The sequence below is a fragment of the Adiantum capillus-veneris genome, chromosome 13 (assembly GCF_014529385.1).
Source record: "Adiantum capillus-veneris isolate H3 chromosome 13, ASM1452938v2, whole genome shotgun sequence".
Lineage (NCBI taxonomy): Eukaryota > Viridiplantae > Streptophyta > Polypodiopsida > Polypodiales > Pteridaceae > Adiantum > Adiantum capillus-veneris.
This window is the reverse complement of record NC_140943.1, coordinates 115,254,380-115,266,686: the sequence shown is the minus strand read 5'-3', so window position 1 is coordinate 115,266,686 and position 12,307 is coordinate 115,254,380.

The following is a 12,307-nucleotide window of genomic DNA, read 5'->3' as shown; positions in this document are numbered from 1 at the left end:
TTGAGTAAGTAGAATAGGGATTTTTCAGCCTTGCAGTGCGCCTGCCCTTGTGCAGATAACGGGGCATCACCGTCGAGAGCTATGGTCTTAATAGTGGAGTCCTACGGGGCTTGCCTATGGCTTAACCACTATTGAGCTATTAGAAGCTTGATAGGAGCCGGTGCTTTTTTGGTGTTGAAAGACCCTCTCTTCTATTCCTTGCAATTAATGATATTCAAGCCATGGGTACAGTAGCTTGAGTTCTTTCTAAAGGGGTAAAGAGGAGTAGCCCAACTAGGGCTTGAAGTACCAAAGTATACCTAAAAAAGTTTACACCTAAAAGTTGTTAGAATGGGTGACAATAGTAAAGAGAGTGAAATTAGTGTTTATGGCTTTGATTTTGCTAATGAGCAGACTACTAATGATGCCCCTATGCTTGTTAACTATCTTGTTTCTAGGCTACAACAAGCCATGGGCAATCCATCCCTCCAAAGTGAAGTGCAGTGGCAGCTTCATGCTCATGGGATTCTCCAAGATCCCCACCATGACGAGAGAGTACCTAGGAAGCCTCCTTGTGAGACTTCCAAAAGAGGCCTCTCTCCGATTTGGGAAGAAGAAGGGGATCCATACGAAGGGCTCAAAAATTTGCTTCTTGATGACGCATCTCCAATGCTCGGGAAAAATCATTTTTCCAAACATAGAAAATTCCTCTCCTTGAGTTTGCCAAGAGGAAATTTTAGAAAATTAGGGGTATTCTTCAGGTTTTTACACTATTTTTCTCTATTTTGGGACAGAATTCTCCTTTTTCCCTTGCACTCAACCGGCATTTTTGAGATTGGAAACGACACGATATTAAGCTGAGACACATTTTTCCCAAACATTGTGCATCTCCTTCTCAAAGGAGAACTCAAGAGCCCCCACCAAAGGAACGAGAAAGAAGTGAGTCTCCTGCCACCTCGACGGAGATGGCTCCACGAAGACGGTGGGCAAAACGCTCTCCATCACCTGCTAAATGGAGAAGACCATCGCACACTTCTCCACACCATAATTGAAAGAGGGATGATAAAAAGCAAGAGAAGAAAAAGGCGAGAAAGAGGTCACCCTCTTCTCGATCTTCTTCATCCTCTTCCTCTTATAAAGAAAGTGATAGTGCGGACAAAGAGAACCAAGGCAAGAAAAAGGCGAGAAAGAGGTCACCCTCTTCTCCATCTTCCTCAAATTCTTCATCTTCTGAAGAAAGTGATGGTGCAACTTTTGAACCATCAAAAAGAAGAGGCCATAGGAAATCCTATGCCGCATGGAAGAGATTTTCCAAGATCAAGAAGTTCAAAGAGGGAGAAAAGAGAATCTCTTTCCTTACCTACGATGGCACCTTTGGTGCTACGGACAAAGTCTTGGCTTTCATCCAACAATTTGATATAGTGTTTGGAGATGAGGGCTTCACAAAGTCCCCTAAGCTATGCATTTTCAAAAGTCCGCCCGGAAATGGTGGTCTAGCCTACGGGCCGACAGTGAAGCTCTACGAACATGGAAAACTTTAAGAGCTTCCATTATGAAGCAATTTTTGGCTACCGATGCCAAAGACAAAGTACTCACCGAATGGCAAAGCAACTTGAAGCTCTCTCCCTACGAATCCATTCATAAATATGTAGACAAGTCTTGGGACTTACATCTCAAAGCCACTGTCTTCAAAAAGATAGATTTTGGAGAGCAAAAACAACAATTTTGTGCGGGCTTAACTGAAGAAATGGTGGAGTATGTCAACTCCCAAAGGCCACACACCATATCTGCGGTTATACACCATACTATGGTGGCTTCTTGAATCAATTTCCAAATAGGGGCTAAGAGAAATCTTAAGCTCATGAAAAACAAGGGTTCCAATGAGCCTAAGGGGAAGGACAATGTCCAAAAGTCTCCTAAGGGCAATTCCAATAACAACAAATCTAAGGAGAAGGGATTTTACAAAGGCAAAAATGAACTCTCCTGTAAAGAGCTTGAGCGTTATCGCAAGGATAACCATTGTTTCAAGTGCGGCGAGCAAGGGCACGCGTACCGCGCTTGTCCCTAAAAGAACACCCTCCATGAGCCTCCTAGAGCTACCTTGGTCGAAATCCAAGAAGAGGAAGCTCACCACAAAGGATCTCCTCTATGCCATGCTTGGGGAAAGGTAAGAGAACATGATGCTTTTATTCTCTTTGACCTTGGTTCTACTCACAATTTCATGTCCGCGGAGTTGCCCACCAAGCTAGGCATCCAAGCCTATGATATGGGAGATGTCCTACCCCGTAGATGGTGCTTTCAAGGGGCAAGAAGCTTCAATCACTCCCTTAATTGGGAAATTGAGGCTCCATTTCCAAAGCTATGTGGACAAAATGGACTTCTTTATCTCTCCTCTCAAGCACGAGGATGTAATCCTAGGGGCACCATGGTTTGATTGCATGGCTGCCAATGTTAAATTCTCTGAAAGGAAAATCTACTTTATGTACATAGATGCCAAAGAGATGGGTAACACCATACCCATTGTACATGATTTTGTGTGCCGACTATAGAGCACTAAATAGGATCACTATCAAAAATAGGTTTCCCGTTCCACGGGTAGAAGACCTATTTGATAAGCTACAAGGGTCAACCTACTTCAATAGGATTGACCTAAAAAGTGGCTACCATCAAATAAGGATAGTTGATCAAGACATTGTAAAGACCGCATTCCACACTACGTTTGGCTTTACGAATATATAGTCATGCCTTTTGGCTTGACCAATGCACCAGCCACATTCAACCGCTTAATGGAGAAGCTATTCAGGCCTCACTAAACCTTCACTAGAGTGTTCTTTGATGATATTATCATCTACTCTAATTCACTAGATAAACACAAGCAACACCTCCATGTAATATTTCAAGTCTTAAGAGCAACTTTACGTTAATCGAAAGAAAAGTGAGTTTTTCTTACAAGAGATTCAATATTTAGGTCACATTATCTCTCAAGATGGAATTCAAATGGATCCATCAAAGTTAGAGGTAATAAAAGGATGGCCTAAACCAAGGAATCTTCTTGAACTAAGAAGCTTTATGGGTATGTGTGCATACTATAGACACTTCATAGAAAAGTTATCACTAATAGGACCATTACATGACCTAACAAAGAAAAACGTTAGGTATACATGGTCTGCCAAGGAGAACAATGCTTTCTAAAAGCTTAAAGAAAAGCTTATCTCTCAACCTATGCTAAAACTGACAAATCTGTCAAAGCCATTTGAGGTCCAATGTGACGCTTGTGGTGATTGCCTTGGAGTTTTTTTACTCCAAGAAGGGCACGCCATAGCCTATGAAAGTCGAAGGCTCGACTCTGTTGAGCAAGCTCTAGGCATATATGAAAAGGAACTCCTCGCAGTTCTACATGCCTTAGACTCATGGAAGCACTATTTATTGGGGACTCCTTGTTAGGAAATAAGACGTAGCTAAATAGATAATTGAGTAGATTACTTAATTAAGAAAGACAGATTTACATACACGAGATTATAGAGTAGAGAGAGAGAGAGAGAGTACACACGATATACGTGGTTCACCCAATGTGGGCTACGTCCACGGGAAAGCAGCCACTCAATGGCTTTAGTACTTCAAAACAAGAAGTAATTTACAAAGGGATTATACCCTTAATGGAGCTCCCGCCTTGCTTCACTCTCACCACCTCACACTCACCTTGTTGCATCAACTTCACACTATGAAATGTGTGTAGAAATGACCTCCTTTTATAGGCCAAAAGGGCTGCCCTCTCTTATGAGAGACAGCCATGTGTAGCCGCCCTTGTGGGAATAAGTCCAAATCGGACCCTCCAATCCACCCATGTGTGGCCGCCCTTGAGAAGACAAGTCCTCTTTTGAATTCGGCCACCGGGCACCGGCCATTGACTTCCGACCACCGGGCACCGGCCATTGACTTCCGACCACCGGCCATCGGCCAACCAACCGGTTGTTTTCCGACCACTTTCTGCCCGCCGTCCGGCCATAATATTCCGGCGAAAAAGAATATTCCGGCGAAAAAAAAAGTCTCGGGGGCCTCCGCCCCCGAGGCCTTTAAAGTTGCCCCTGATTCTTGTCCGTGAAAATTTTGGTTTCCGGTGAGTGATTTTCCTTCACGCACGATGGCTTCTCCTCATAATGGGGGCCTTACAAATGTGCGCTTTTACCACTGAAAATTACAAGGGTAAATCGGGCTCCATACTTAACAATCTCCCACTTGGAGACTGATCTCCAAACCAAACCTGTGACTGCTTTCCATTCTGGCTTCTTATCCTTGAATGCCGATTGAAGATGAGCAAAAGCTCAACTTCTCCTTGTTGACCACCTTTGTAAACATGTCTGCAGGATTTTCACTTGTATGCACCTTTCCTAGCTTTAGTTGTCCCTCTTCCAAAAGAGTGCGTATGAAGTGATATCTCACCTCAATGTGCTTTGTCCTTGAATGAAAGGCTGAGTTCTTCGCAAGATGGATAGCGCTTTGGCTATCACTGTACAAGACACAATTGTCTTGTTTGAATCCAAGCTCTTCTAAGAATCTGTGAAGCCACAGAATTTCTTTGCTTGCCTCCATCATTGCTACATACTTTGCTTCCGTGGTAGAAAGTGAAACCACTTTCTGCAGCTTTGAAGCCCAGCTTACTGCTGTGCCTCCAACCGTGAACACATAGCCAGTAGTGCTCCTTCGAGTATCTTTGTCACCTGCCATATCTGCATCAGCATACCCTTCTAGAAAAATATCAGTTCCTCCAAAATACAAAGCATTTGTTGTTGTCCCTTTTAGATACCTAAGTATCCACTTCACAGCTTGCCAATGCTCTTTACCTGGGTTGTCCATGAACCTACTCACAACTCCCACTGCATGTGCAATGTCTGGCCTTGTCCAGACCATAGCATACATTAGAGAACCTACCGCTGCAGCATATGGAACTTTAGACATATAGGCTATCTCCTCTTGTGTCTTTGGACACATATCCTTCGTTAGTTTAAAATGACCAGCCAAAGGTGTAGAAACTGGTTTTGCATTTTGCATTGCAAACCTTTCTAGTACCTTCTTGATGTAATCTTCTTGAGATAGCTTTATTGTTTTCTTCGTCCTGTCCCTTGATATTTTCATACCAAGTATCCTCTTTGCAGAACCTAAATCTTTCATTGAAAAAGATTTGGACAGCTCCTCTTTTAGGTCTTTGATGTCCTGCATGTTAGCACTTGCAATCAACATGTCATCAACATACAACATTAGGATGATGAATTTCCCATCTCCCAAATTCTTCGTATAGACGCAGTGATCCGAGTTGCATCTTGTGAATCCATGATCCAACATCCATCGATCAAACTTCAAGTACCATTGTCTTGATGCTTGCTTTAAACCATACAAGCTCTTCTTTAATCTGCAAACCATTTTCTGCTTACCTTTTACTTCATACCCCTTTGGTTGAAGCATGTAGATTTCCTCCTCTAAGTCACCGTGAGGGAATGCCGTATTTACATCCATTTGCTCGAGATTTAGATCATGAGCAGCCACAAGGCTTAAGACAAGCCTAATTGAGTTCATTTTTACAACAGGAGAAAATATTTCATTGAAGTCAATACCTTTCTTTTGAGAAAAACCTTTTACCACAAGCCTAGACTTGTACCTTTTCTTCCCACCTTCTTCTTCCTTTATCTTGTACACCCATTTGTTTTGAAGTGCCCGCTTACCTTTAGGCAACTCAACCAACTCCCATGTTTGGTTGTGATGTAGTGAGTCCATCTCCACTTGCATGCTCTTCATCCATTCTTCTTTGGATTCATGTTGCATAGCTTCTTCATATGATTCCGGCTCTCCACAATCTGAGATCAAGAGATGGTTGAAGGAAGGAACAAACCTTTCTGGAGGTCTACTTGCTCTTGTAGATCTTCGGGGAATAGGTTGAGGCTCCTCATTTGGTTGACGTTGTTGCACATTGTCACCGTTTGCAGTCCTTGAGTCTTCACTGTCCTCAAGCTCCATGTACTCATCACCTGTTTCTTTTGTTTGTTTTCTTTCCAAGTAATCTTTGTACCTATTTTGTTCGTTAAAAATTACATCCCTACTCCTTAAGATTTTACCATCTTCAGGATTCCATAGGCGATACCCAAAGTCTCCTTCTCCATAGCCAATGAAGAAACACTTTTTGGACTTTGCATCTAACTTTGATCTTAGGCTTCTATCTATGTGCATGAAAGCCTCACACCCAAACACTTTGAGAAATGCATAATTCACCGGTTTACCTGTCCATGCCTCTTCTGGAACTCCCCCATCCAATGCCGTTGAGGGTGACCGATTGATTAAGTACACAGACGTACTTACAGCTTCTGCCCAAAGTTCAAGCGGTAGGCCTGCATGTAGCCGCATGCTTCGTGCTCGTTCCATGATTGTCCTGTTCATCCTTTCCGAAATCCCATTTTGTTGAGGTGTCCTTGGGGTTGTCCTTTGCCTCCGAATGCCATTGCTAGCACAAAAGCTTTCAAAAGCTTGGCTGCAATATTCGCCTCCATTGTCGGATCTGAGGCATTTAACCTTGGTACCTGTTTCATTCTCCACAAAGGCTTTCCACCTTTGAAATATGGAAAATACATCGGATTTATTCTTCATGACATAAACCCATGTTTTTCTAGTCGCATCGTCTATGAATGTTACATAGTACAATGAGCCACCAAGTGATGGTGTACTTGCAGGACCCCAAACATCAGAATGAACCAACTCAAGTTTTTTATTCTTTCTTTCATTTCCTGATTTTTGAAATTTTACCCTCTTTTGTTTACCATAAACACAATCTTCACAGAACTCTAAGTCCACTTCTTTCAAACCTGGTAGAAGCTTCTTTGTTTGAAGGATTTGCATTCCTTTGGCACTCATATGCCCAAGTCGGTAGTGCCACACCACACTGTCAACTTCTGTAGTTGCTGCACAAGCTGAAGGTTGAGTGCTAACAGTACACAAGTAAAGTGTACCGACTTTTTCACCCTTGGCAACCACCAAAGATCCCTTTGAGATCTTCCACCGTTTGTTTCCGAATGCAATGTTGTGACCTTCATCGTCCAATTGTCCTGTAGAGATCAAATTTTTGCGAAGAGAAGGAACATGCCTAACATCTTTAAGCTTCCATTCATTTCCGTTAGCAGTTTTGACAGAAACTGTACCCTTGCCGACAATCTCACAAGCTTCATCATCTCCCAAGTATACATACCCAAAATTACCTTTAGTGTAGTCTTGGAAATGTTGCTTGTGTGGTGTCGCATGGAATGAAGCCCCGGAATCTACTATCCAAGAATTAGACACATTGTCTAATGAGAGAATTAGAGCATCTTGCTCTACTTTACCTGCCACATTGGCCTCCGATGTTGGCTTGTTGTCTTGAGACTCTGTCTCCTTCTTCTTCTTGGACCAGCAATCCTTCTTGACGTGGCCTTTCTTGCCGCAGTTCCAACATTCAAGAACTGACTTTGTGCGTGACTTGCTCCGCCTTGAGCGATCACGACCCTTTTGGTTTTTGAACCTCTCCTTAGGCCTTCCTCTTGTTTCCACTGATAGTGCAGCACTTGATGATTCTCCTGTGCTTCTCCTTCGCATTTCCTCGCTTAGGAGAACACCCACAACATCATCAAACTTAAGAGTATTTGTGCCAGAGATAGAATTACTTACAGCCATCACAAGGCTGTCCCAACTATCTGGTAGAGATGATAGTATAAGGAGAGCTCGTACTTCGTCATCGAAATTGATTTTCACTGATCGAAGTTGACTTATGTTTGTGTTAAAGTCATTTAGGTGTTCTGCAACTGAACCATTCTCTGACATCTTTAGATTGAACAAGCGCTTCATAAGAAATACCTTATTGGATGCCGATGGTTTCTCGTAGAAGTCGTCAAGTGACTTCATCAAGTCCTCCGTGGTCTTCATCTCCGAAACATTGAAGGCCACCGTTGACGCCAAGCTTAACCGGATTGTTCCCAGTGCCTTTCGATCAAGGACAATCCATGCTTCATCTGCCATTGTTGCGGGCTTCTTCGCAAGACCGCCTAGTGGCAAATAGAGGTCCTTCTGGTAGAGATAGTCTTCAATCTGCATCTTCCAATGTTGGTAGTTTTTGCCATTGAACTTCTCAATCTTGAGCTTCCCTTCCTCCGCCATAACTCCCACTCAATTCAAGGAATCCTTTCCTTGAGATAATTTAGCTACGAGCAAACCTTGCTCTGATACCAGTTGTTAGGAAATAAGACGTAGCTAAATAGATAATTGAGTAGATTACTTAATTAAGAAAGACAGATTTACATACACGAGATTATAGAGTAGAGAGAGAGAGAGAGAGTACACACGATATACGTGGTTCACCCAATGTGGGCTACGTCCACGGGAAAGCAGCCACTCAATGGCTTTAGTACTTCAAAACAAGAAGTAATTTACAAAGGGATTATACCCTTAATGGAGCTCCCGCCTTGCTTCACTCTCACCACCTCACACTCACCTTGTTGCATCAACTTCACACTATGAAATGTGTGTAGAAATGACCTCCTTTTATAGGCCAAAAGGGCTGCCCTCTCTTATGAGAGACAGCCATGTGTAGCCGCCCTTGTGGGAATAAGTCCAAATCGGACCCTCCAATCCACCCATGTGTGGCCGCCCTTGAGAAGACAAGTCCTCTTTTGAATTCGGCCACCGGCCATTGAATTCGGCCACCGGGCACCGGCCATTGACTTCCGACCACCGGGCACCGGCCATTGACTTCCGACCACCGGCCATCGGCCAACCGACCGGTTGTTTTCCGACCACTTTCCGCCCGCCGTCCGGCCATAATATTCCGGCGAAAAAGAATATTCCGGCGAAAAAAAAAAGTCTTGGGGGCCTCCGCCCCCGAGGCCTTTAAAGTTGCCCCTGATTCTTGTCCGTGAAAATTTTGGTTTCCGGTGAGTGATTTTCCTTCACGCACGATGGCTTCTCCTCATAATGGGGGCCTTACAAATGTGTGCTTTTACCACTGAAAATTACAAGGGTAAATCGGGCTCCATACTTAACACTCCTTTCATTCAGCGGCGGACGGATCACCAAAGCCTTAAGTACTTCATGACGCAGACCAGGCTCTCCGACAAACAAACGAGGTGGCCACATTTTCTTTCACAATTTCATTTTCATAATACTCACATTGCTGGCAAGCATAATCAAGTAGCAGATGCACTCTCAAGACGGCCGAGAGTGAATGCGGTTTCCATAGCAACTCACAATGATCTATCTTCTATGATAGATGAGTACGCTATTGATCCTGATTTTAGAGATGTGATTTCAGTCCTTGCACTAGGGAAGAAAGAGGAACCATTTACTTTACAAGATGGTTATCTTCTCTATGGCAATAGACTATGCATTAGTAACTCACTACGTGAGGTATGAATCTCATGCTCCTCCTTATGCGGGGCAATAGAGGAACCATTTACTTTACAAGATGGTTATCTTCTCTATGGCAATAGACTATGCATTAGTAACTCAGTACGTGAGAAAGTAATGTATGAATCTCATGCTCCTCCTTATGCGGGGCATAGAGGGATTCAAACTACCCTAAAAGGTATTGAAACAATTTATGTTGGCCTACCATGAAAGCAAACATACAAGAGTATGTTTCTAAATGTGTGGTATGCCAAAAGACAAAGTTTGATAGAGGGAAGCAACCTGGATTGCTTCAACCTTTGCCAATCCCTAATTCACCATGGGAGAGCATATCCATGGATTTTATCTTTGGATTGCCTAAGTCTTATCCATGGGAATACGGGAATATGGATGATAGTTGACAGGTTTAGCAAACAAGCTCATTTTATACCTGTCAAAAAGACTATCAAAGCCCATCAAATGGCAACCCTCTTCATATCACAAATCTTCAAGTACCATGGCTTGCCAATGTCCATAGTGTCGGATAGAGATTCTAGAATGACCAGTAATTTTTGGAAGGGTCTCTTTGAGAATTTAGGGACAAGGCTAAATATTTTTTCGGCCTATCACCCGCAAACGGATGGCCAAAGTGAAATAGCTAACCTAACAATTCTTGATCTACTAAAAGCCTATGTAATGGAAGTAGATCAAAGATCCCAATGGGAGAAGTACTTACCCTTAGTGGAGTATGCCTACAATAACATTGTACATACTTCCACGGGAAAAGCACCTTTCGAGGTAATTGAGGGAAGATAAAAAATTCTACTGCTACTTAAGGCACATGGGAAGATCTTCGCCGTAGATGAGTATAGCCGAGACCTACAAGAATCTTTCCAAAAGATTAAGGATGCTATCTCTATCTCACAGCAAAGGCAAAAGGCTGCTGCTGATAAGCACAGAAGAGCCCAAGCCTTTAAAGAAAATGATTGGGTCTTACTTAAATTTTCCAAGGCTCAATTAAGGCACACGACGGGAAAGAATCCTACGGGACACCAAAAGTACTATGCTAAGTTAGCAAAAAGGTACTATGGTCCCTTCCAGATTCTTAGACCAATCAATGAGATGGCCTATCAACTCAAGTTGCCCAATCATTGGCCCATACACAATGCTTTTCATGTGAGCCTACTAAAGCCTTACAAAGGAGAGCCACCTCAAGAACCAACTATTGAAGACCCACCGGAGATCGAGGACCAAGAAGAGGTGCCGCAGCCAGAGTCCATTCTCCGGCATGAAAACAAGGTATTAAGAGGTGGTAAGACTATCTGACGATATCTTATTAAGTTTAAGAATTATCCTTTTGCATATGCTAGATGATGCAAGGCATACAATTAAAGGATAACCTAAACCTTGTCAATGATTACAATGCTTCCCTAGAGTAAGCGAACGTACAAATGTTTTAAATGAATAAAGTTTTCGTCTTATAAGACTCTCTTTTTCTTTATTGTGCGCAAATGTGAAGTAGTATGCATGCTTAGAATCAAGTTTGCAAAGATGACGTCTCCCAAACATCAAGTAGAGCTTATCACTATGCTATGGAAGATCAATAGGACTAATGTGCAGACATGCTTGCGGCAGCTTAGGCTCTCAAGCGCCAAATGGATTAGTCATCCATTTTGGAACGATGTCATAGGGTAAGATAGGGATCCTCTACCCGCTAGAAAAAGGACTAATGAATAGGCTTTATCTTCTCTACCCCATAGTCGAGTACGACTATGATTTCAAGAGAGAGGTAATGTCTTAATAACTAATATCTAATTCTCCTAAATGATTTTTTCATGTGAAACTGATCATTTAATATGGGGAAGTGCCAGGGGAGAAAAAGCTAGAATATTGGTTAAGCAGGCAGACCGACCACGGTAGGGATCCAAAGGGGGGGCCATCTGCAAAAGAGCAATGTGCAACAATGGGCTTTAAAGACCCTAAGGTTCAGCCCATTAAGACTTCCAAAATGCTAAGGTTCCAAAAATCAAAGGTTGTGTCCAATGGTCAAGCTTAGAAAAATTGGATATTGTGTGTGTGTACAAAAAAGTCTTCATGATTCGTACATAGGAGGGGGCGAGCCCTGTAAGTAGGGGATGAGAGTGAAACACACACACACACACTCACAAGCTTTCTTTACACAAAGGGAATGAGGGACACATGTCAGCTCCCTAGCCTAGATGCCCACAAGGTGCACTCAAATCCTATTGGATGGCCATGGAGGTGGACCAATGAGAATTAGGCTAGAGTAAATCTAGTTTAATTCACTTAAAAACACTTAATAAAAGAACCAATAAGGATTAAGCTCTCTAGAAAACTATTGGACAGTCTCCCAAGGGGTCCAATGAGCATTCAGCAGCCCAATGGTTTGCCTGATTCCTATTGGCCAGGATACAAAGGGGTCCAATGAGAGTTTAGTTGCATTAATTAATTACTCAAAGATCTCACAAAAGGGGAAAGGGGGACACATGTCAGAAGGCTATCACTTATGCTTCTTAAATCCTATTGGCTAAGCCTGGAGAGGTCCAATGAGGTGCCAACAACAGGATTTAGCAAGAGGGGTCGACCAAGAGACAGAGGGGGCTGATTTTTCAAAGGCATTATTCCACACACACTCACACTAGCTCATGTATGAAGCAAGAAGACTCTCTCTCTCTCTCTCTCTCTCTCTCTCTCTCTCTCTCTCTCTCTCTCTCTCTCTCTCTCTCTCTCTCTCTCTCTCCTTCTCAAGTTTTAATGGAAAGCTTATCACCTACTCCAAGCTTGTGAGAAGGAAGGCCTACACCAACAACTCTTGGCTTAGTGATGCAGACCCAACCAAGAGCCAAGCTTCAATGCATGCTCATCTCCTCTACCATGCTAATTACTAAGGTATGCTATGCTAATATGAGTGATT